The 26,020-nt window shown below is 43.0% G+C and overlaps 1 long non-coding RNA gene across 2 annotated transcripts; it reads left to right on the forward strand.

The window, feature by feature from the left end:
• Positions 1–4,399: 4,399 nt before the first annotated feature.
• Positions 4,400–16,780, forward strand: LOC112648034 (uncharacterized). Of its 2 annotated transcripts, XR_003128671.3 has the most exons (4): positions 4,403–4,478; positions 5,463–5,535; positions 11,141–11,321; positions 15,588–16,780. It is a non-coding gene; the product is annotated as an uncharacterized LOC112648034 (long non-coding RNA). The 2 variants fall into 2 exon arrangements; XR_003128672.3 differs by lacking the exon at positions 5,463–5,535 and having other exon boundaries at positions 4,400–4,478.
• The last annotated feature ends 9,240 nt before the right edge of the window (positions 16,781–26,020 follow it).

Here is a 26,020-nt window from a genome sequence, read left to right on the forward strand (position 1 = left end):
AAGATGGGAACTTGTTCAATCAAGTGGAGTGTTTGGAGGGGCTAACCACTCCAGTGTGGCCATGGATAACTCTGGTTGCACTACTGGCCTAGCGTCAGGCAAGTCAAGAGAAAGGTCTGACTTGAGGCAGAGTCCTTCTTTATCTTGTCCAGCTTGAAAGGCTCTCCAGGCTACCGCAGTGAGGTTTGGAGGTGTGTTATTCTCACACTGACTGGTCATGACTGAAATGCTGTCTCTTCCCTCCTTCACTCTCGCATTCATTCAATAAACCAATGTTTATTTTACATGGAGGTCAATGGTTCTCAAACTTCACTGTGCAACAGAATCATCTGGATGGATAATTCCACTCCTGGGAATATATTCAAAGGAAACAAAACCACAATCCTGAAGAGATATCTGCACCCTCATGCCACTGCAGCATTATTCACAGTAGCTAAGACATAGAGACATTATTAGTTCCCATCGAGAGATAAATGCATAAAGAAGTTGTGGCTTATAAACATAATGGAATATTATTCAGCCATAAGAAAAGAAGGAAAGTCTGTCATTTGTGACAACATGGATGAACCTGGAAGGCATTATACTAAGTGAAATGTCAGAGAGAGAAAGACAAACACTGTGTGATATTGCTTATGCGGAGAATCTAAAAAAAAAGCTAAACTCCTAGAAAAAGAGAACATATTGGTGGTGGCCCAGAGGTGGGGAGGTGGGGGAAAGGTGGTCAGAAGGCACAAACTTCCAGTTATAAGATGAATAAGCCATGGGGACGTAATGTGCAGCCCGGTGATAAAATTAATAAGTTCTGTATATTTGAAAGTTGCTGAGAGAGTAGATCTTAAAAGTTCTTATCTCTCTCTCTCTCTCTCTCTCTCACACACACACATACACAATTTTGCTGTGTGAAGCGATGGATATGTTAACTAGCCTTATTGTGGTGATCATTTTGCAATATACACGTATCTTAAATCGTGGTGCTATACACCTTAAGCTTCTACAATGTTCTATGTTAATTATATTTCAAGAAAGCTGGAAACAGACAAAGAAACAAAAGTACCATCTGAAAGATGTGTTAAATCACAAAATTCTAGGGATCCCTGGGTGGCGCAGTGGTTTAGCGCCTGCCTTTGGCCCAGGGAGCGATCCTGGAGACCCGGGATCGAGTCCCACGTCGGGCTCCCGGTGCATGGAGCCTGCTTCTCCCTCTGCCTGTGTCTCTGCCTCTCTCTCTCTCTCTCTCTCTCTGTGTGTGTGACTATCATAAATAAAAAAATAAAAAAATAAAAAAATAAATTCAAGCTTCTTTAAAAAAAAAATCACAAAATTCTAGGCCATCACTCAAAGGTTTCTGATTCAGCAGGACTAGAGTAGGGCCTGAGAATTTGCATTTGCAACAAATTCCTAGGGGAAGGCGAAGCTGCTAGCCTGGCATCCACACTTGGGGAATCACTGATCTGGATGCTGAGGCCAGAAGATTTAAATCCATCCCAAGAGCTGAAAATAGAGGCGAAGTTTCTGGAGCAGGGAGTTTATGTGGGATATGATCTCAGGAAGCCCTGGGAGAGGAATGAGGGGCAAGAAACTGAAGGAAGGAAGAAGATGGACGTTGTACCACTGACCACCTGGGGCTGCTTGCCCCAGAACTCCACCGGGGGGTCGTGCAGACAGCGCATCACATGCCTCCAAGCTGTCCCGGTTGGGGGCTGGGGAGGGGGCACCTGGGCCTTACTCTAGTCAACCAGTGGGTGAGGGTTTTTCCTGCCCACATTTGTGGCCGAGGCAGGGCAGGCTCGGGGTCAGAGGACAGCCACAAGTAGGCCAAGAATTGGGACCTTACGTGTTGGTCAGGGATGTTTGGAAAGGGAGGCCAAGGGGGCAGGGCACTAACAGGCATCAGCACACACACCTAATAACTTCTGTTCCATTTGCGGATATAAGTTATACACACAGAAAGTTTTAATAACTGCAGACAGAGAACATTAAACATTTAAATTACATTGCCATGTTAAAAACTTTCCCGCGTGATCTTGAGACATTGGGTCAGGTTTTGTTTTTGTGCTCAAACACTTCAATTTTCTGGGAAAGAAAGGCACCTGCCTTTGGCTCTAGACTTCCATTAGAGACTGACTGGCCACCATGGAAACAGGATACCTGTTTCCAAAATTAGGACAGAAACTGTGGAGCCCTCCCCACATGCCTCTTCACCTCCAGGCACATCACCAGCTTCACAGTCACTGCCACCATCACAAATGCACGCACACATGGACACACTCAGACACACACGTGCACACACATGGCTACTAGGGGTTGAGCTACTTCCTTTTCTTTTTCCCCTCCAGGGCCAGTCTCTGTGGGTCATCAGATTCATCCAGCCCTTGCCTTCTCCACACCCAGTGAACTGGCCTTTGCACACTACAGTTTTTTCCTTTTCCCTGTTGCCCACTCTGGTGCAAACCTGGTCTGAGGTTGGGAGGGGGGCTGTTGGAGCTCAGACCCTGGTGTTGGACAAAACTAAGTTTTCATCCAGCTTCTACAGTTTATGGGCTGCATGACCTTCAGGTGTGTTGTGTAGCCTCTTAAACTTCAAATTTGCCCTCAATAAAGTGGAGAGAATGATTGTTCTCTCTTCGTGGAATTGTCGTGAGGATTAAATTAATGCCTTGGACTTTTTTTCTTTTTTTGGATTTTATTTATTCATGAGAGATACAGAGAGAGAGGCAGAAACACAGGCAGAGGAAGAAGCAGGCTCCCTGTGGGGAGCCCGAGGTGGGACTAGGGATCACACCCTGGCCCAAAGGCAGATGCTCAACCACTGAGCCACCCAGCTGCCCCAGTGCCTTGGACTTTTGATGTGTTCATTAAATAGTAGCTCCTAAAGGAGTGGGCTTAGTTTCACAGAGGTGTTGTGAGGATTCAAGAAGATCAGGCTTATGAAGTGACCAGCAATTCCCAGCTCACAGGAGGGTGCAGATGTAACTCATGCTCATTACTCTCCAGGAGCAGTTGTAAAGTATTCTTCGCCTGAGGTTGGGCAAAATTCAATGCTGGATGATTCCGATCCTTCAGGACACACGTCCTCTTAGAGCTTACCTGGCTCCCCTCAGCCAGGACCAGCTTCTGCCTGGGGTCCAGAGCATGTGGGCAGTGTTAGGTCACCTCATGATGGGTGGCCAGGGGCCCCAGCACCCTCTTTGCAGCCACCATCCCTCCTGGGGATAGTAATTCCTCATTCATAACAGATATGCTTTTGCCTTGTGAACACAAATAGCATGCCTCACTGAATTAAACAAACATTTCACTGTCTTTGCAGACCATGAAATTACTCACATTTTAATCTACTTGTTATTAAGAAATGAGGCTTCTAATTTAATAGGTTCCACAAAAGTAAGTAATTCATAAACACATTTTCAAACTCTGAAGGCAGATGAAAGAGTGAAATGATGTGTTAGGAAAAATCTGCCTGAGTCACAGTTTGGGGTTTCAGGGTGTGAGGACTTTCGTGCTCTCCCCAGCAGATTGGGGCTGTACTTGGACTGCTTTGTAAAGCAGAGCCTCCTCTGGGGGTGCCAGGCTCCTGTCCTCTGAGTCATACAAGATGAATTCTTCATGCTTTTAGAGAAAATGCCAGCTGGACCAAAATATGAACCTACAAATATATATGTTCCGATCCTTGTCTCAATACCAAATGAGAGACTTCCGGTAAGGACATTATAAGATTCAGAAGGAAGACATGCTATTGTATTCTTCCCATTATCTCATTATGTGGCAGAAATATCATCAATATCTGCTGAGCGGCTGAAGATACCTGCTATCAGAGAGGCATGAAATGCCCATGCATGAGTCCATGGGGGGTGATGGGGGGCCACGGGGCGTGTTTAGGCTTCTCTGACCCCTGTAGATTGCTGCGTTGAGGGCTTGTGGGTTTGTTCACGGAATTAATTGCCAAGGGGAATTTCAGTCTATTTTTAAGATTTAATTTACAAATATGAAATACACATATCTTAATGGTGCAGCTTGATGATTCTGTGCCTATCTGTGCAGCCATCACTGAATACTTAGGTGATGCCTGTCACCTCAGAAAGTTGTCAGGTTCCTTTGCTGTCAATACCACCACTCCACCCTCCCAGGTAGCTACTACTTTGCCGTCTATCACTAGCATTCTTGAACTTTGGGATTATATAGTATATATTCCCTTGTGTTTGATTTCCTTTGTTTGATTCAATGATTTTCAGATCAACCCATCTTGTCGCATGGATCACTAGTGTCTTCCTTTTTCTGGCTCCGTACTATTCCAGGGTGTGGACACCCCCTAGTTTGTTTATCCAATCACCAGCTGGTGAACTTTTGGTCTCTTTTAGAATTTTTGTCTATTGTGAATAAAGCTGATGTAAACATTCTTGTACAAGAATGTTGTTCTTGTACAGAATGTGTTCTGGGGACATACACATTCATTTCTAGGAGTGGTAGTGCTGGGTCATACGGTAAGTACGTGATTCGCTTTATAGAAACTTCCAAAGAGTTTCCCCAAATGGTCACACCATTTGACATGTCATCAGTTCCAGTTGTGCCACACCCTTGACAAGCCAAGTCCTGCCATTTGAAAGATCAATGGAGAGTCTGTTTCCTATGTTTACTTCACGTGCCTGAAGAACACACTTGTCATTCATGGGAAGCCTCCTGTATGCCTAGTAAATATTTTTACTTTAAATGTTACAACAACCCTACCAAGGGAGTAGTTTAATTTTCCATTTACAGAGGAAGAAAGTTGAAATTCGTACATCCTCACAGCTAGTAATGCTTCTCACCAGGACTCGGCCAGCATTCTTACCTCTGCGGTGGAGTGGCCAAGGACCTCAAAGAGCACTTTTCCCTTCCTCTTCAATTTGCTGATCCAGAGTAGGGAGTGAGACATGAGGACTTGTGTGAGGCCACAGATTTAAAACCTATTTATAAAGCAGTTCAGCCTCATTTCTCTCTGTAGTCAGACATCGAATGAGGTAACCTGTCTCTAAAACCTGCAGAAAAAAAGGCATAATTTACATGGCTTATTTCTTTCCAACCTGTGTAAACATAGACTCCAGTTTCCACTATCACATTGAAATTTTGTTTTGCCACTGTGGGAGGTAACTAAACAAAAAGATAAAGAGAGAAAAAGAGAAAGGAAAAAATGAGATGACTTTGTGTAAAAATACCTTGAAAATTCCCACATGGGCACTTCTGGAGAGGGTGGCTTCCACATTGGTTTAAAGAACCAGGAGGAGAGTCGTGAACAAGTGGGCTGGGAAGGCTCAAATTTTCCCAAATCAGCAGTTGTAATTCAGGTCAGTAGGTAGAGTCTGCTTCCTGAAAACGGTGCATTTGTCAGGCTTCTCCAGAGAAACAGAAGAAACAGGAAATATATAAAAAGATTTATCATAAGGAACTGGTTCATGAGATGATGGAAGCTAACAATCTGCTGTCCACAGGGTGGAGCCCAGGAAAGCCAGTGGTGTAGTTCAGTCGGAGTCTGAAGGCCTGGGAAACAGGAGAGCTATTGGTGTAAGTATCCATCCTGAGGGCAACCAATGCCAGAGGTCCACCAGACAGACAGAGATGGGATAAATTCTCTCTTCTTCCACCTTTCGTTGTACTCAGGGATTGGACAGTTCCCACCCACACTGGGGAGGGCAATCTGCTCTACTGAGTCCACAGACTCAAATGCTAATCTCATCCAGAAACATCCTCACAGACACACCCAGAAATAATGTTTAACCAGATACCTTGGTATCCCTTGGCCCAGTCAATGTGACACATGAAATTAACCATCATTAATAAATTCTGCAGCTGGTATGACTCGATGAGGCAATGTTACCCTTCTAAGATATATTTGGTTTTCTAGATTATTTGGTTTTGGTCAAGGCAATATATGATACAATTTGTTTTCTTTTGTTTTGTTTTTGTCATCTGTTTGTTTAGGGAGAGAGTGTGTGTGACAGAGCGAGCATTCTGGTAGGGGGAGGGGGAGGGGCAGAGGGAGAGGGAAAATCCTAAGCAGGTTCCATGTGCAACTCGGACTCCAACATGAGGCTCCATCTCATGATCCTGAGATCATGGCCTGAGCCAAAGTCAAGAGTCAAATGCTTAACCAACTGAGCCATCCAGGGGCCCCAATTTGTTTTCTTAAATCATCGGGGGAAATCTGACTTTCTTCAACAACCACTAGGAATCAGGCACTTTCACATATCCTCTCATATAATCTCCAGCCTGACCCTCTCTGTAAGAGAACGATTTTTATCTTTATTTCTTGGAGGAGGAAGTCCAGGCTCAGAGAGGTTAAATAATTTTTTTCATAGTCACACGGCAGGGGCTAAAATTTCACTCAGGTCATGTCTGATTTCAAAGCTAGAACTCAGCTCACTATACTACACTATCTTTCCAAAACAGAAGTTTCTATAACACATTTAGATAAATTAAGGTTATTTACTTTAAAAATACGATTGTTTCAAAAGCCACAATTATCCTTCATGTATGATATGAATCAATGTTGGACAAAAATTATACTTAATTCTCTCTGGATAACATTTATGATTTTTATGAGATACTCTCTTCCACAGAAGAACATGAGCCTATGGACTCAAGAACTTGAAAAACAGTATTAGTTTAATTAGAAAATGAATCAAATTACTGTTCACTACAATTCTAAACAAAACTCCAAAACTTCAATTGCCTGTGTTCCAACTAATCAGGGTCCTCCATTAACCAGACCTGTTTTATGCCCTCAATGGCAAATTACAAAAAGGAAACGAAAAGACTTGTTTATAAATCTCAGCTCCTAGAAGGTATCAGGATTTGTCCATGTCCAGCTTCTATACCTTCTAAATCTACCTGAATAATCTTATAATTGGCATTTAAGAATGATGGCCGGGAATTCCTGCTGAACCCCCTGTCCTCTAAGAAAGATTCCACTGTGTTCATTCCTCTGTTCTTACAAGGACAGGAGAATGGACTAGTTCATTTCAGAAATGTTTTCAGTCACAGGGATCAAAAAGGATTTCTTACTTAACTCTCAGTTACTCAGAACCTAAAATTCATCAAACTACCCCATTGCCCAAACATCTCTCTTAATCAAGCTTTTGCTGTGCTCCTAGACTTGCTGGTTGTTGTTGTTGTTGTTGTTTTTAATCAAATGCATCATTCTGGTAACACTGACAAATATGGAGGAGAAGTCTGGGGCGAATTGTGAGCTGAGCAGATCTGGGCACATAAACCAGTGCCTCTGCAGGTCCTCGTGGAAGAGAGGTTGGGAAGAAGCCAAATGCAGCACCTATTAGCTTTCCAGGATTATTTACCTGGCATTTGCACTAGTTATTTTCAAGATGGGGAAGCATGCATCCTCACACCACAAGTTTGTGGTGAGCTGCCTCCAAATCTCCCCTTTGCCACCGAAGGGGACAGAGCCGGGCTGCCCGCCCATGCTGGTGATGGCTCATCCTCAGGGAGCCCAAAGTCAGATATTCTGTTCCTAGGAGACTGGCTTTGTGTTGTTTGCTACTGCTGTTTGTTTTATCATTTGAAACACTAAATTTGTTCATTTCTAATTTGTAAAGCAAAGGAGGTATTTTGGTTCAGATCCCCTGAGGAACGAAGGCAGAAAGGAGGAAATGGGAAACAGGTGAATCTCATACACTAAAAACAAACATAATCGTGTGAATCCAGGCTCAGGGCATGTGCACGATGCAGAGAGCTACTGACCAGGCAGTGCCCTTGGAATAATTAAAATCTATGGCTTATTATATTTCTCGGTGAAGAAGATTCACCCAGGGACTCAGGCATCTTGGGAAGTTTTATCCTGGCTTTCAGGCCAACTGAATAATTTAGTGGAGTCCTAAAACAGTAAGTTACTGATGCTTTTGCAGCAAATTCAGCAAAGCTGCAAATATTCTTTGAGTACCTGCTGTGTGCCAGGCTGGGCTCTGGGACGACAAGACGGAAGGCACAGGTTCAGTCCCTAGCCCCAGGTGACCAGTATAGGAGTGCAGCGACACTTGTTGGGCAGGGCTCACCAGTCCCAGAGAACTGACCTTGCAAATGCCTTATCCCCATGTGGTGACTTCAGGGCACCTCACAGAGCTAGCTCACAGGCTCCGAGGAGGTGCCAGGCAAAGGATGGGGCCAGACCATTTTACAGATGTGGATAAGAAACAACACTGAAACCACATGGGAAATCAGGACCCTTGGCACCACTGGTAGCAGTATAAATTTATACTGGCCTTTCCAAATGTGTGACATTTTGGTAGTATTTAATGGAATTAAGTGTGCCCAGACTTAGGACCAAGTCATCTGACTCCTGCCCACAGATCGCAGAGCAATTCTTGCTGATTTTATAAGGGATTCTGTGTTGGATTTCGTGTTGGCATTGGGTGGGAAAAGTGAGTGGATGATTACCTTGTGTCCGCCGTTAGGGCTGTGGACAGGTGACAGGTGATGGGCACCTACTATGGAATACTTTGAAATTTGGAGGAGGAACAAACAAAATGTGCCTAGAGCTATATGCAGAGAATGACACAGAAAAAAAAAATAACCCTAAGACAATTTAAGGGCAGAATGAGAATTATAGCACCATACCAATTGTGTAAATTCAAAACACGCACTCACAAAAACGTGCACATTTAAAGATAACTATATTTGGGAATCAGGATGAAGGGGAAAAAATAAAATAAGTACCTGTATGAACCAATGTTGATAATACTGAAGATTGTTATAACACCGAAGGTGGAAGATTAACTCAACTTTCTTTACCAAAGGGTGCTGTGGAAAGGAGACAAAATTTGAAGATGTAGCCCCATCTTCAGCATGATTCAATTAGTATGCAAACTATTTCTGTAGAGGTGTCCTTCCAGGGCAATTGCTGATATTCTGTTCCTGTCCTGCTGAACTCTATGGTGATCCTCCTTGTATAAAGAATTCAGAGTAGACTGGATTATACAGACCTCTGTGGCCCAAAACAACCTGTGCCATGGGTTGGTCACAGCTTGGCTGGGGCTGTGCTCCACCTGGGATACTCCAGGACCCAGCCTCCAACAGTCACAGCACTGGTCTCTGTGGCAGAAGAAAGGAGACCTCAGGTAAATTGCACACTGGTTCTCAAGACCTCCAACCAAAAGTGACACTTAGCACTTTCACTTATATTCCATTGGCATTAGCAAGTCCCGTGGCCAAGTCCACCCGGAGAATGACTGGAACAATGACAGCCAAGAATATTTGCTGGGAGCACTAACATTTACCCTCCTCGTCTTCAGATAACACTCCCCTCAGATTTCTCCCAGTTGGCTCTCTTGAGCTGTGTGACCTTGGACAAGTTACTTAGCTTTTTCACGCCTCCGTTTCTTTTCTGTAGTTGGGAGTTCTGAGACCTATCCCATGAACTTTCTGTCAGCACACGTAAGGGGGGGGCAGTGAATGTGTATAGCAAAGGGTCCGGCAGCCAGGAAGCCCTCAGCACAGTGTAGTCATTGTTGTCGTTCTGAACACCCCTACTCTCACTTCCTCTTCCTAGCCCTCCTTCAGATCCGTCCTCCACACTAGCCCTGCCTTGATCCTTAAACATGGCTTTGCTCATATCCCGACTGAGGCCAAAAGCATACTTTTGCTCCCTGTTGGTGTAGTAGTTGCCTCGACTGCTGCCTGTGGTAGCTAGCATTCCTGTTTTGGGTGCCACCCTCCATCTGAGCTTGCAAGCTCACTGCCCTGCATCCTAATCTGTAAGCAAGGTGAGTTACTCAATCCTCATTCATTGCATGCATTTTCCAAGGAATTTCAAGGAATGGGAACATCTTTCTTCACCCATCCATTCATTCATTTAATGAATGCTTGGTCTACAGCAGACATCATTCCAGGGGTTGAAGATATAGAAATGAAGACAGAGAACATATAGTCCTCATGGAGCCTATAGGAGATGTGCTAAGATACCTAAGATGGCTCAAATTAGTGATGTGTGCCATCGAGACCACTTCATACGGTGAGAGGATAGAGTGTCTGAGTGGGTCAGCTAGGCTAGTCAGGGAAGGCTGAATGATCAAGTGAAGAGGAGAAACCTCATAAATATCCGGGAGAAGAGCATTCCAGAGACACAGTGACAAATCTCATGTCAAGTAACGGAGGAGAAGGCTGGAGTGAGTTCAGCTCAGTGGACAAGGAGAAAGTGGGAGAGTAGAGCAGGGGGGAAGAACTCAGGGACAGGTCATTTACAAGAATGTAGGAAAATGAAAAGCCTTTTGAAGGTTTACTGCTTTTGCCCTTCTATGCAAGGCATGTGTCTTCAATATACACATAATCAGATTTAATCACTGTCTGGGTCCAATTGAAAAACACTTCACAAGACCTTGCCTGATCTTTATCTCTCCTCTTCCCCATCTCCCATTAAAAGTAGTTTTTTTCCACCTTTAAACTTACAAGATAACTTACCCACCCCAAGGATTTGCATCCTTTCACCTGGAGGAACACCTGCCCTGTGGCTCGGGGATTTCAGTTCCACAAAATGAAATGGGTAGTATTAACAGATACCCAGCATTAGTAGTATTGATATCTCCTTATAACTTTACTCCAGAGTCATATAGGACGAGCTTCAGAAAAGCAGACAAAAATACGCCTAGAAAATGGAACAAGTCATCCAATGTCTTTGGTACAAAGAGATGGAACAAGAAAATTACTTTGATCTGGATAATTCTTTTACAGAATATTTCAGCCAGACCCCTTGTCATATTCTCCGTAAGCCTTTACCCTGTCCTGTATTTCTGAGTATTAAGCTGGGTAATAAAGTCCGGCTAAGACAATAGCAGCTATATGGTTTTCAGTTGCTCTGATGTCTTTCCTTTGTGGCTGTGTGAGTGAGACAGGGTCCTTTTCCAAACACAAGGAAAACAAAACAAAGAGAACCCAGTAAAATGAAATCATCCTGGGCATTGTCAGGCCTGCCTCTAAAAATCACTTCATTTTTTTCTCATGTATTTTGCTACCTTTCTAATCTTAATTAATGACCATAGAAAGCTTTGGAATTTGTTGTTCTGTTTCTCTGGTCACATTGTGCCTGGGGTCCAGCTCCCGTACCCAAGCATATAGTTGTTATTGCTTATTAATATTCACCGAACATCTGCCCTGCACTTAGATGCCACTGGGACACCAGAATTAGCTACAGTCACTCTCCAGTGTATTCCTCTGAGCATGACAGGACTCAAAGCGAAGGAGGAGTTTATTTCTGGAAAACAAGGGTGACATCGTGACACAGGCTTGTGGGGCACTGTGTGCCAAGCTGGCTTTGATATTTGTGGATCTTATGATATTTCCAGGTAAGCAATTTGGTTTTGTTTGGTTTCAGAGGGAGGTATGAAGTGGTGGGCAGAAAGGAGGGGAGGGTGGATGGCATGTGAATCACGGAGGGCACATTCTCTTAGGCTGCAGAGGGAATGTTCTCCAACCTTGCTGAGAAATAAGCCTTGATGAATGAATCTATGAATTTAGTTGAATTGTGTCTTGACAGTGAGGATGCTGGGAGCGAATGAATGAATGAATGAGAGAATGCAAAGGAGAAGGATGGAGGAATAAACACAGGCTCTTTGGCAGCACACAGAACCAGGGGTAGGAACAAGATGCAGGGGCCTCAGAGTGGAGGTTATAGTTTGAAGAGATACAAGATAATAACAAAAAGGCCAAGAAGGAGGAAAATTTTGTTTTTTATAAAGTTTGCTTTTAGGGAATTAGGATTTTCAGAGAAATCGCAGATATTAAGTGCACAAGTTCAATGAGTTTTGACAAAGGTATACATGCATGGAAATCACATTCCTATCAAGATATAGAATATTCCCCCTGCCCAGGAAATCTCCCCCATGTCCCTGACTGGTCAATCCCTACTCTCCATCTCGTTCCCCACCTCAGAGGACACTGCTGTCCTGGGTTCTATCTCTGTAACTCATTTTTTCCTGTTCCTGAACTTTACATAAATGCAATCACATAGAATATTTGACATCTTTTATGTTTGCCTTCTTTCCCACAGGTCTATTTTTTTAAAGATTTTATTTAGTTATTCATGAGAGACACAGAGAGAGGCAGAGAGAGAGAGACAGAGACAGGAGAAGCAGGCTCTATGCAAGAAGTTCAATGTGGGACTCGATCCAGGGTCTCTGGGATCACGCCCTGAGCCAAAGGCATATGCTCAACCACTGAGTCACCCAGGCGTCCCAGCACAGAAGGTCTTTGAGCTCAAATATGTTGCTATTTGGATTGTTTCTTTTTTTGTCTGGATGGCATTTCATTGTACAGCTCTACTGCACTTTTTAAAAAATATTTTATTTATTTATTCATGAGAGACACAGAGAGAGAGAGAGAGAGAGAGAGAGAGGCAGAGACACAGGCAGAGGGAGAAGCAGGCTCCATGCAGGGAGCCCGATGTGGGACTCGATCCCAGGACTCCAAGATCACGCCCTGGGCTGAAGACAGGCGCTAAACCGCTGAGCCACCCAGGGATCCCCTCTACTGCACTTTTAAAATTTATTCTTCTTTCCATGGCCACTTCACGGCCCAGTTTTGGCTACTATTAAGAAAGCCACTGTGAGCATTCTTATATAAGTCTCCTTAAATTTTTATTTTTTTTGGTATGTGATTTTATTTATTTCTCTTGGGCAATACCTAGAAGCAACATTGCTGGGTATAAAATAGTTATATTCTTAGTGTTATAAGAAACTGGCCGTATCATTTTACACCTCAACCAGCAATGTGTGAGGGTTCTGGCTGCTTTGTGTCTACCAACTCTGATATTGTCAATCTCCTCCCAAGGGCTTTTTTTTTTTTTTTTTTTTTGGCATTTTATTGATGTTTTTCCATCTTACTATTAAGGTGTTATGAGTTCTTTATGTATTATGCATATAACTCCTTTGTCAACTATTTCTAAGAGGAATATTTTCTTGATGGTTTAGGGCCTGCCAATTCATTTTCTTCATGATTATTTCTTGTTGAGTAGAAGTTTTAAATTTAAGTCCAATTTATCGTTTTTTTCTTCTATAATTTATACTTTTTAGGTCCAGTCTAAGAAATCTTTGCTTGCTTCAAGCCCAAAAGACTCCTATGTTTTCTTCTACAGTCTTGTAGATTTGGCTTTTATGTCTAGGTCTTAATTAACTTAGGGTATAAAAGGTATAATCATGTGGTGCCTACCTGGCTCAGTTGGGTAAGCAGCTGACTCTGATTTCAGCTCAAGTAATGATCTTGGGGTCCTGGGATGGAGTCCTATGAGGACTCTGCAATCAGTGGGGAGTCTGCTTGAGGATTCTCACTCTCTCCTTCTTCCCCCTGCAACTCATACACATGTTCTCTCTCAAATCAATCAATCAATCAATCAATCAATCAATCAATCAATCAATCTTTTAAAAAGCTACAATCATGAAGTAGGAGTTAAGGTTTCTTTTTTTTCCCAAATTGATTTCCAATTGTTCTGACACCACTGTGGGAAGACTTCTTCCATTGCATCACTTCTTTGGAGCCTGTAAGGCCAGCATTTGATGAGGAAAAAGTCATTGGTGATCCCAAAGGAAAAAAAATGGGGAGTCTGGAGAGATGCCAATAAAAGAGGAAGGAAGGGCCTTTACAAGACAGGAGAGGATCTTAAAACAGATAGAAGCCAGATTATAGAGGCTAAGTACAGGGAGCAGATACAATGGCGAGAGTAGGAATGGATCATATATCTAAGGGGTTCGGCTACGAAGACAAGGGTAAGAAAGGGACAGTAATTCTCAACAATCATTTCTAGGTCAAGAGATCGGAAAAATATTTATTAGCAGGCAATGGGCTAGGGAAATAATAATGTTAAGTTGGAAATGTAGAGGCTTTGGGTGGAGAAAGGCTCAAATGATATCCATTTGTGGAGACTTTGCCACTCCCAGAGTGGCACTACAGTGAACTCAGAGAGACATACTGGGAAATATACATTTATGTGCCAATATCTATTCACTATATAAGAACTGACTGCTGAAAGTGCAGTATGTAGAAGTAAAGCACTGAGTTTAAACGGCTAGTCTGCCAGATGGGCTGAGAGCCGATCACCCAGGAGCCGCCATGTCCATGCCTTTGTGAAGAGGCTCTTCATGCTCCCCTTGGGCCAGAGGAATGGTTGAATGACTCTTCCCTCAACCATTTCACTTTATGGGAGGAGGAAGACAGACCAGAAGTTAGCTATCAGCACCTGCTTTTCTACATGAAAGTTTTTCTTAAACATCTAAATGGATGAGGAGGATGAGGTAGCTATTTTACTTTATATGCTATAGACTCTAGCTGCTCTCCTAATCCCACAAGAAAGAGTTTAAGGGCCTATTACAATTTGTTTTCCAAAGGAAAGAACAACAATGTTTACTAATTATTAACTGTATGCCAGGCAGGAGTGTTAGATACCGTTGTACAGGTTGTGCACTATACAACTGCATTACACCAGGAGACACTATTCCTATCCTAGCTTGGTGTTGTGAAGTATGGTGGCCTTGATGAAAAATGTTACTCTATGGTTTTTACACAAGCAAGCTTACTTAGCCTTTGCAACCACCCTATTGGATTGGCATTATTATGTTCATTCTGTAGATGAGAAAATCGAGGCTCAGAGAGGTAAAGCCCCTTGCCCAAGGACATTCAGCTAGTAAGTAGCAGGGATATAATTTGTAGACCTATTGATTCCAAAACATCACTTCTCAGTGAACTTAAAATATTGGCAAAGTTCACCTTTAGAAGGCAAGTAAGTAGACTATTTGAAGTCTACTTGCCTTCTACTATTTGAAGAAACCAGCAACCTTCTGGGAAGATGTGAAATGAAAAAGGCCACTGGAGTGAAAGTCAAAGGCAACAGAGGACTAGGAACTGCCAGGGTGGCTAGAGAGAGATGGAGGGAAATTCTAGATTGGCAGAAGCTGGAAGAGCAGATGGCCCAGCAACCCAAGCACACCCACCCATGTGGCAGAGAAAAGAGCCAACTACAAAACACCAAAACTGGTCCAGCCATGAGTGGCTTGGGAAAACCCCAGATGGGCTGATCCACTGGCTTAGGGGTAAGGAGGGCTAAATAGGGCTGTCCCAGTGCTCAGAAACTGAAGCAGAAATGCTCAGTGCTTGCTGGGAACCTACTGTGTTCTCACAGGAAGGCAGTTCGGCTCAGAGGCAATAATGAATGCTTACAATTAGGGTCAAATTCTGATTCCCACATTTACCAGGTGTGAGACAAAAGGCAAGTAACCTATCTATTTCTAATCTGTAAATGAGATTATAGTACCAACTGGAAAAATTGTTCTGATGATTAAATTAGGTAATGCAACTTGCGTGCATAGTCAGCATTTAATAAATGTCAGTTACTCTGCGACTCAGGGCATATAAGATGAGACATGATCACAGCGATAACAGTCCACTTATCAAACCTTTGAAGCTCCCACTTCAGAGGCCACTGTATTGGCTTGTGTCATCCTTCAGCCCCAGCACCGGGGAAGATGTGGGAGCTCAGCTGTTGCCTTACTCCACCGCAGGCTACTTATGCTCCTTTTCATTTTTTTTCCTTATCTGTTCCCACTCTCTCTCTCTTTCCCCAGAACACCATGCCCATCAGAACAGCACCCTGCAGTGGCCGCAGTGACAAGCAGAGCTACGTCGTCTGTACTACTGGTCTGAGCGATTCCAACTGCAAGCTCCTGGAAGGGAGGGGTTGGGGCTTGTTCAGTTTTGCATCTTCAGAATTGGAACCTAAATCCCGTCCCTACATGTTGACTCGATGCATGGCCAGTAAGTGCAAAAAAAAAATAATAATAACTTGTCTGGCCCCCGCACTTCAGACAGGATATGGACGTGGGGCTGGCAAGTTTCCATGGATGTGGATGAAGAGGGTCTGCTGGCCAGAGTGCTGTGGTAGGGTGAGAACCCTGGATTTAGCTGTGGGCTTCAGAACCAGACTTTCATTGCAAGCTGTCCCTGGTGGGTGCTTTATGCGTGCTTCAAAACCATAAACTGGATGAGCAGATGCCTGGTGGTAGCGGGCTGCTTGTTTTCAGGGGGGTAGACGTGCCCAGTGGGCACCTGAAGCATGCATTGCCCATCGCACACGAGTTTTTCTGTCAGGCACAGAAATAAACCTTTCCTTTTCCTGGGCAGTAAAAGAACAGAGCTTTGAAAAGCCATGGAAAAACAAATTAAACAGTGCCACACTACGGAGTATCCTCTCTCTCCTCTCTTCTCGTAAAACCAAGTGAGACTGTTACTCCATTTGAATGAGTCCTGGTCAGTAGCAATGGACTAGGAAACCCTTGAGGGAAGAGGTCAGACTCACAAGGTTAAACTATAAAACTTAGAGGATATCTTCCAATTAGGAAAGAGGTAGGAAATGAAGAATGCTTTTGGATTTCCAGTAAATGTAATGCTAAAATATTTGGCCATTTGTCTATTGCCATGTATCAATCCAATTAACCTTGCGCCATGCGCCCAACTGCATTCAGTGATCCTGATGTGTTACAAATCAATATAAAATATCCCACTGCTGATGGGGATCCTCAGGAACAGAGAAAGTCCAGCTTTTGAGTTTCAGAGTTTTGAAAATGAGTGAAATTCACCTCTCGAGTTATGAAGGTAGTGATAGTCTATGATTTGGTTGCAAACAAACAGGACTTTCATTTTACCGGCAACATAAATTTGTCAAAATCATCAGCATGTAGGACTTTGGATTCTGATTAGCAGTGATAATGGGAAATGATTTCTAATATTCTGCAGTTGAAATGACCCATTAGTAATGAAATAAAATTGGTACACTGAAATGTTTTCTTAAGGAAAGGTTATTTTTTGCATAATGTCCGCTGGATTTTATTATTTTTTCAATTGCTTTATAAATAGAGAAACAGATGTTTCTCTTACAGCAACTCCGCTTTCTTCAAATTACCTTTGCTGTAAAGGTAAGAAGTGTAAAGGGCAAGTTGAATCTATCATTAATCTTGCGTTTGCTGTGTTCGAACAATTGCCAAAGTTGATTTTGTAAGTATTTTATTATCAAAATAAGACATGGGGGCGGGGGGTGGGTGGATTGCCAAAATATCCCAGTGAGTATTAGGTTTTTGTTTTATTTCAACTTGATTTATCTATCAACTCATTTTTTGTCTTACTATGTATGTAACAGGGACATTTCTCATTATTCACTGAATTGGTAACTCTTCCCCAAGAAAAATATGACCATGGCTGAAATTATTATTATATCCACTTTCAAGGTTTTACATATAAAACTCATTAAAATTTTGGCAAGATAGGACAGCATCCAGAAGAAATTCAATTTGGTATTTCTGTTTCAATTAAATATGATTCTAGCAGGTTATCAGCAATCCTCAACCAAAACCAAACTGAAGACTTTGAAAAATAGTTCCTAATTTACATCTGTGAAGAGAATAGGAAGTGGTTCCCACTTATGTTTTCCAAAGTCACTGGAAAATAAAAAAAATAAACCTATTATATTCATGTTACTTATTACAGGCTTAGGCAGGAAACAGCAGAGGTCAACTTTTTCTTTATAAAATAGTATCCTGTAACTTTAAAACCTGACTGTTACCACTTATGGAAAATAAGATATTTTCCTGACATGGTTTATAATTTAAGTATATGTTAGAGTTGAAATGATTTGAGGTTCTGAGATAAATCATTGCAGCTCTGGCTTAGTAATAAAAGGCATTTATTGAATTAGGTGGATAACTAGTGCTAGTGAGTCCGCCTTTGAACAACAGAAATGCCAGAGCACATTTACGGAGGGGGGGGGGGGGGGAGAATGTGCCAGAGGAAGGAAGCACTTATCTCCATGAGCAATCAGTGATGAAGATCCAGAGAAGGCCCAGGGCAGGAAGTGAGAAGGGGTCAGACCAAGGTTGTGCACTGCTGTGCTGATGTTCCCTGGCTCAGTGACTCATAACATGCAAGGCTCTCCATGCCAGGGCCTTGTGCGGCACGGTGTCTGCTGGCGGGAGACCCTAGAGACCAAGAACCTTAACTGGGAAAGCACATTACACATTACAGTGTTCTAGAACAAATACGTACTGAGGACTTATGTTGTTTGACATTATAAGAGGTAAAAGAAGAATTTCTGACCTATAGGAGCTTACAACTGAGTCAGGCAAAGAACACAACATGAGAGGATCAGTAACACAAGATCTGATGTGGCAAATGCCTGAGTGATAAAGACCTGAATTACAACCAGAATTCAGAAGAACAGGGAGAGGGAGGAAGGGAAGGAGCAAGCAGACATTAACCAGCGTGACATAAAAACATTCCTTACCTGCAATACGGTGATGGCATCCAGGTGCGGGAATTAGCTGCTTAAAACAGTAGACGGGCTTTCCTAGGGTCGAGACTAAGTCTTTTTTTTCCTCCCCTTATGTCTATGTTCAGCCTGTGATTCAATACCTGACACAAAGCAATGCTGTGAACATCTGCAACTGGAGAATGAACGCATGGGTGCATGTGGATAGACGGTTGATGACCAGTGGTGCGCAAGGGGTTAGACTAGAAGGGGAGAGATGGGGCGGGCACACCTGAAAGAGGATTTATTTTTTTCCTTTTTTTTTGTTGTTTAAGATTTTATTTATTTATTCATGAGAGACACAGAGAGAGGCAGAGACACAGGAAGAGGGAGAAGCAGGCTCCCTGTGGGGAGCCCGATGTGGGACTCGATCCTAGGACCCCAGGGTCATAACCTGAGCCCAAAGGCAGACACTTAACCACTGAGCCACGTATGTGCCCCTGAAGGAGGATTTCTAAGCAGAGAAAATCCAAGAGGAGAGGTGAGGCCTTAATAGGAGCTACATGCTGCAGGGGAGGGCCAAGGTTGGATGGGGTAGAGGCGGTTGGAAGCCTGGCCAAGGACAGATTGTGAAAGGCTGTGACCCTCTGTGTCACCATGATCAATTACATCCCTCCTTAGGACTTGCTGTGATCTGTCATCCCTCCTCAGTGCTCCTCTGAGCCCTAGGCTGGGCTTTGCTCCCCGCAGCCCTGGCCTGCTTGCTGCCTACACTCATCCTACACCCCTACCCCCCCGGGCCTGCCATGGCTTACCTGCCAGTTCTTCCCACTGCCCCAGAAACTGTGCCTGGGTGGAGACGGGCCCGATACGGCGCCCCTGCAGTCTTAGCACCAACCAACAGCAGTTGAGTGAACTAATGGAGAAAGTGAGGGCATTCTACTGGCATTTTTGAATGAGGGAAGGGTGTAACTGGAGCATGCTTCTCGGAGGTGTACTGAAGGAGGGGACAGGTGGTGTGTCAAGGAGGAGAACCATGAAGGTGGGTGTCCATGGCACTAGTCGTAGAGAGACCGAGGCCAAGATGGCATGGGCATAGGGCTAGGCAGCGGGGCTGGGGATGATGCACAGAGTGCGGGCTCGACACAGAGGGAGAATCAACAGGACTCCAAGCCTGAGCATGATGACATTGGCCCACATACGAGGCCCAGGTAGTCAGCCCGATGGCAGTGGTGAGCAAGACGGAAGGAGAGCAAATGGGAGCCATAGGAGCCTGGGGAATCTGGGCAGGAGAAGGAGAGGGTCAAAGCTGGAAAGAGCAGAAGGGACTTGAACAGTCTGATAGAATGCACCGTGTATCAGCAGGTGCACAGGGAGGGACAGGCCTTCCAGGTGGAGGGGCAGGATGGGGACCACATGTCCTGGAGGTCATATAGTCAGAGCCCCAACCGGGTGAGAAAGAGAGCTCACCAGCCCTTCCACACAGAAGCAGCCCAAAGTGTCCCCCAACCCAAAAGGAAAGCTGTCTTCCCAGTCAAGAAAGAATGGAAGGCTTATCCTGGTCTCCACATCTTAAGAGGAAACAATAAATAGCTATAATTTCCAAAAGCTTGTTTCTCTTAAGGGAATATACACAAGCATTTCTAAGCCAATGTATCATTGGTTCGCTGAGTTTCTGCTAGAAAATGGAGCAGAGAAAACCCAGTGGGTTTATTTTTAGTTCTTACAGGGATGAATGACCATCCCCTGTAGTTTAATGATTATTTGAGTATCCCTTTTGGCAGCAACCTGCAAAATCAATCTATGGTTAGCGCAGCTTAGCCTGTTCAAAAGTGATCGTTTTAACTTATATTGCAGGAGGCGGGAAGCAATGGACTGGCACTAGGGAAGGGGAGCTGGTCTCAGAGCCCAAGGAGTAAAGGTTTCAGCCATGCTTGGATGTCATCTCGTTTTGGACTCCGAGAAGGGCAGGCATTCTCTCTGTAACTCCATTTATCCATCTGTGAAATGGAACACCCACTGGCTGGCTCATGTTTCCCTCCCAGAGAAAGCCCAATGATGCATATATCCTAAAGGAGGGTTCTTTGTGTCCAGAGCTTAAAAAGAAGGTCATAGAACTGCATGGACTCACATAAAAAGATGTCCAGGATACCTGAGAGGAAAAACAAGTTGTAAAACAGTACACACACACACACACACTATCATTCATTTTTTTAAAATAATGGTAATAATCATGTAGATATTGATGTGTGCATAAAAACCCAGGAAAGTCGGAAAGTCTACATAAAATAGCAACTGGTTATTTCTGGGATATGTGATTACAGGGAACATTTGCTTTTATTTCTCATATTCTTACCATTTGCATTTTTATAAACTTGCGTTTCTTTCAAAGTCGGAAAAGGAATGTGACGCAAAGGGAAGCATATAAATGAAGAAGGTTCTCCACCTGTGGAAGCCCATTTTCTCCATCAGTGAATGGATCCTCTTAGCCACATGCTGTACCGTCTCTGGAAAAACTCTGACGCTGCTAGGGCTGCAAGACCTCATGTGGCCTCTGCCCCTGACGATTTACTGTGAATGGTCCTCACACCAACTGGCTATCAGAGACCTGCTGACATCAGCTCATGCAAGATGGTCATGCTCAGCTTTAGTTGGTTCATGTTTTAAAGCCCAACGAAATTTTCTCTGACAGAAAAGTGTCTCCTCACTAGGAATGAGCAAATATTTTGAAAAACACATTTCTGTGCCTACAAATGGCTGAAGAGCAAACTATCAAGGGGCTTTAAAAAAAAAAAAAAAACCTCCAAATGTTTAAAAATTAGGATCTGTCAAAATTTGTGTTTCTTCAAAAAGGAGGTAAGGGGCATGGCAGTGACAGGCATGGGTTAGGACACCTGGGGCCCTGGTTGGGAAGGGCACTTGGAGGGCCTGGGCCTGCCCAAACTCAGCTTGATGCATAGTGTGGCTCTGTTGGGAGTTGGGGTACAGTATAAAATTAGGGCACCTTTGCTTGCCAATTACTGCTGACCAAAGTGAATTCTGATGTGTGGTAACTAGGCTGTAACTTTTAGGATACTTAGGAGGATGATAAAAACACACTCATATACACCTTGGGCTGTGGATGTGCTGGAAGGAGTGGCAGGAAACTCCCTCCCAAAATCCAAGCCCAGTTTGCTATATTAAAATATTTGAATCCAGCTGTTAACCTGGATTCACAGTATTTAAAATTCTGGGTATTTCTCTTATGTTTCATTTAGTTTGACTCACCAAGGAGCACTGTATCTTCCGATGTCCATGTTCTTCCTAGGCTCCAAAAAGTTTGATGCTCACAATATCTTTCTTTCTTTTTTTTTTTTTAATTTATTTATTTATGATAGTCACAGAGAGAGAGAGGCAGAGACACAGGCAGAGGGAGAAGCAGGCTCCATGCACCGGGAGCCCGACATGGGATTCGATCCCGGGTCTCCAGGATCGCGCCCTGGGCCAAAGGCAGGCGCTAAACCGCTGTGCCACCCAGGGATCCCTCACAATATCTTTCTTTGGAAATCTCGTGAACCTCCATAAAGCATTAATAAGAGCTGGTGATCTTCACAGGAGCCCCTACGAAGGTCTGTTTCCTGGTAGATTTAGTGTAAATTGTTTACCAAAAATGAGCTTTGTCGAAGTAGATGGACATCTCTCTCGGCCGCCAGTGTCCTCGTTCCAGAGAGACAATACTGTCAAAGTGTGGGATCTTCTAGCACAGAGCCACTGACCATCTGCTGTCCGAGTCCAGGCTCAGAGGACTACCTGATGCAGAGGTGATTTGCAGCATGTCCAAGGGAGAGGAGAGAGAATGTCATGGTGTCCACAAAGAGATGGAGGCTGGAAACTGTGGAGGGGCTCACCACATGTCACACAGTTTGTCATTCACAGGCCGGGAATGGAGCCGACCCATGCCCTCTTGGTCAGCATTCTTTCCCCTTCTCCCAACTGCCTGCTTACCAGGGGCACAGCTTGCCACCTCTCTCAAGGTACACTCGCATCTTGACAAGTCCCTTCTGACACACAAAAATTTAACTCTAAAGACTGATGCGATTTAAAAAAAAAAAACAAAACTGATGCAACCGTGGGAATTTCATATCAAGGTGAAATTTCGCAGGGAGATATTTGGGCCTCAGACCTTTTGGCACTCTTCCAAGTCACTGCCCTGCCGTGATTACTCCATTTGCCTTGCTTTTCCTTGGGAAATCCTTTCTTGATTTTTAGCTCTATTAGCCTTGAATGAGACACCTTTTATGTGGGCTTTCCAAGTCCTAGACTATATATTCCTTTTTTTTTTTATTAATTGATAAGAAGGTCCAATACTGTTTATGTTGCCTTTATCTTGTTCCAAGTATGGATTTTTTTCCCCATCACCAAAACCATATGTTCAAGACAGTGATGTGTTGGAGCTAACCCCTGCCCGCTTAGCAGAGCCAAGTCCGCATCCTCCCCCAACTCCTCTTCAGTGACTTCTCACTGGTATCTCAATATTGGACACGGAGAGAATATTTACATCGTAGAATGAGGCAAACACTAAAATTGAGGATTATTTTTTTCTCCAGAGAGCCTGTTTACCAGCATACAATTGGTGCTAAGTATGCGTTTTTCTACTCTAGCAAGACATTTTATTCATTTGGTAAACTATTACCCACTTGTGCTTGATACATGATAAATACATAATAGATGTTTGTAAAGGAACAAATGAATGAATGGATGGATGATGGATGGGTCTCTTCCAGATAGATTCAGTGTTCCATGCTAGTTTTTGAGACTCAGCTGGTCACTGAAACTTAGTAATTTTGGATTCTCTCTTTTTGATTTTTACCTCATATTCATCTTAGTCCCTCAAATGCCAGTCCATGATGTGGGAACTTTTCTACAGATTTGTTCTTTTCTACAGAACTGTTCTTCAGACAAGAGAAAAATCAAACATGTCCTCCACTAAAATGAGGAAGTATGATTTAATTATGATAAAAAGTAATTTTAATTTTTATGGTGCAATATTAAGGAAAATTTATTTATATATATTATTAAAAGTAATTTTTATTTTTAAAAGCAGGAGCAAGTCCCAACTATAAGCTGTCTGACGTACAGTCTCATTAGTACTTTGCCTCTCTGATTACTAGCTCCAAAAAATCATAACGAGTTGCTTTTAAAATTGATGCTCAAATTCAATATGATTGTTGCTTTGCATCTTGTTCCAGTAAAGTATCTTGTTGGTTTGCTTTTTGGGAGCCAAGTAAAGCAGCTCCTGACAAGCTTTGCTTGGAATTTTTGCTTTGGAAAATCGTGTGAATATTTATATAGAGGCTTTAAGCTGCAGGGAATTTAAGCAGCTTAGAAGAATTTTTGCAAAGTTTTTAAAGCAGGGAGTCACTCTAAACTCATAAATACGAATACATTCACGTCAAACTTGAAATTTGTGAGTGCTTCCTATTATTATTGTGTTGGGCCTGGGCCCACACAGCCTTTTGAGCATTTCTGAAGTAACTTGACATAGCAGTTTCCACTTACACAAAGTATTCTATTCCGTATTATCTGCACTAATAAGTTTGGTATGTCTGCTAAAATTCTATTAATAAATGTTCAACATTTTGGTTTTGGCTTTTCATAAACACTTGTCAAACTCAGGCAAAAAATTATAGACCTGATATCATCTCATATGTAACTTAACCCCAAACTTCTGTTGCCCTTGGTTGAATCTTACAAAGAGTATATTGAGTAAAGGAAGTTAGAAACGAAAGTTTATGGGGAAGCCTGGGTGGCTCAGTGGTTGAGTGTCTCCCTTCCGCTCAGGGCGCGATCCTGGGTCCAGGGATCCAGTCCCACATCAGGCTCCCTGCGAGGAGCCTGCTTCTCCCTCTATGTCTCTGCCTCTCTCTGTGTGTTTCTCATGAATAAATAAAATCTTAAAAAAAAAAAGAAAAGTTTATGGACCATATTATTCATTTATATAAAGTTCAAAAACAGGCAAAATAAACCCATGGTGTTAGAAGCCCACATAGTGGTGACCCTTCTGGGGGTCAGTAACAGGAAGTGACAGAGGAGGCTTCCCTGGCTGCTGGAAATGTTCTGTTTCTTGAAATGAACAGGTATGTTCACTGTATAAAAAATATATCAAACTGTGCTTATGGTTTGGGCACTTTTCTGTATGTAACTTCTATTTCAGTACCGAGTTTATTTTTTTAAAATGAACTTTTCCTGATTCTCTTTGGAATTCTAAAGCATTTCAAAGAGTGAATCTAAGTAGACAAGAGTGGCTTCCCAGAGGGTGTTACCTAACCAAGGTCAATGACCGGAAGGAAGCAGATCCCTGTGCAAAGAAAGACTTGGCCTTACATACAAGCTGCATAATTTGCCTTTCTGAAAGAACTTTCCCTTCCTGCGGTTCCACAATTTCTTTCAAGAGACAATTTCGTGTTCTTCCAAGCAAGAGGTTGTATTGTGAGTAAGAACCAAACATTGTCTTTCAGCTCCTTTAACACGTGATTGGAAACTCAGAAAGACTTTTAGGGGTCATGGAGATAGCTCTGTGACAGCCTCAGAGAATCCCATTCTGGCATCTTTTCTCCCATCCTAAAATCTGCTCAGGAAAGCTGAGCTAATTAGAAGTGGCCAGCTAGCGTTTTGTCAATAAATTGCTTGGCTCAGCAGACAGTTAATGCAATGCCAGATCAATAGGGACTCTGAAAATTATTTCTTCATTTCCCTCTATGGCAAGTAGAAGCCCATGAAGGACTGAATGTCAACCTTCCGTCAAAGAAGCACAGAGCTTTTACACCTGACATGAGAAGTTACGAGGGAGCAAATGTAAATAGTTTCAAGCTTCTTCTTGACGTAATGTCAGATTTTTGTTTTGAAACGGAGTAGGCACTAAGAAGATTTTGTAAGAAAGAGCCATTCTTTCTCAACCAGAAGCTCTTTGCTTTCCTGGAGAGGCCACTGGAAATGGCAACCACACTGTCACTCAGGGTGACTCGCTGAAATCACAGCTTTTAGGAGATGATGAGTAGTTATCTTTTATGATCTTACATAATAAAGGAAAAATTAAAAGAATATTGAATGATAAGAGGAAACTTTTTTGGAGGAAAGATATTTTTATGTGACCTTCTAATAATTCATATTGCATGCTGTTCATTTTCTAATTTTATGGCTATATAGAGTCAACATGAAGCTCTTTTCTGGATTCTGGGATCTCACAGAGGCCTATGGCACCAGTGTTCACTGGGACCTGGTGGCAAAGGCTTTGAGCTCTGGGAAGCAGTGTTGCAGATACTAAATGGGGAACAACATACTTCCTAAAATAATAACCCTCCAGCCAGTTAAGAAGCCCAGCAGGAAGTATGATGGCTGTTTTGATTTTTGAGAAGGGAGGGAATCATAGAGTAACATTATAGAGTCTCAGAGTTCTTTCCCTTCTGTGATTAACTTCAAACTGATAACTGCAATGGATTTTCGTTCCCACGTACAGTTTGCGAACTCCTGTTCTGAATGTCAGATGTAGAAAGACATCTATACCTCAGGAGCAATTCATGCTCTATTTATTTCCTTGGAACCTCCTACCTCCTGGCAGCACAGCAACATTTCCCTAGGGGTAAGCAATCTGGAACCAGAAAGTGTTTTTTTCTTTCTTTTTTCCTTTTTTCTTTTTTTTTGGGGGGGGGGAGATAAAATGACTACAAAATTCCTCTATCTCTGAAGATAAAAGTAAATTTAATCACAATGCCATCAGTTCAG

The sequence above is a fragment of the Canis lupus genome, chromosome 7 (genome assembly GCF_003254725.2).
Source record: "Canis lupus dingo isolate Sandy chromosome 7, ASM325472v2, whole genome shotgun sequence".
In the NCBI taxonomy this organism is placed as follows: domain Eukaryota; kingdom Metazoa; phylum Chordata; class Mammalia; order Carnivora; family Canidae; genus Canis; species Canis lupus.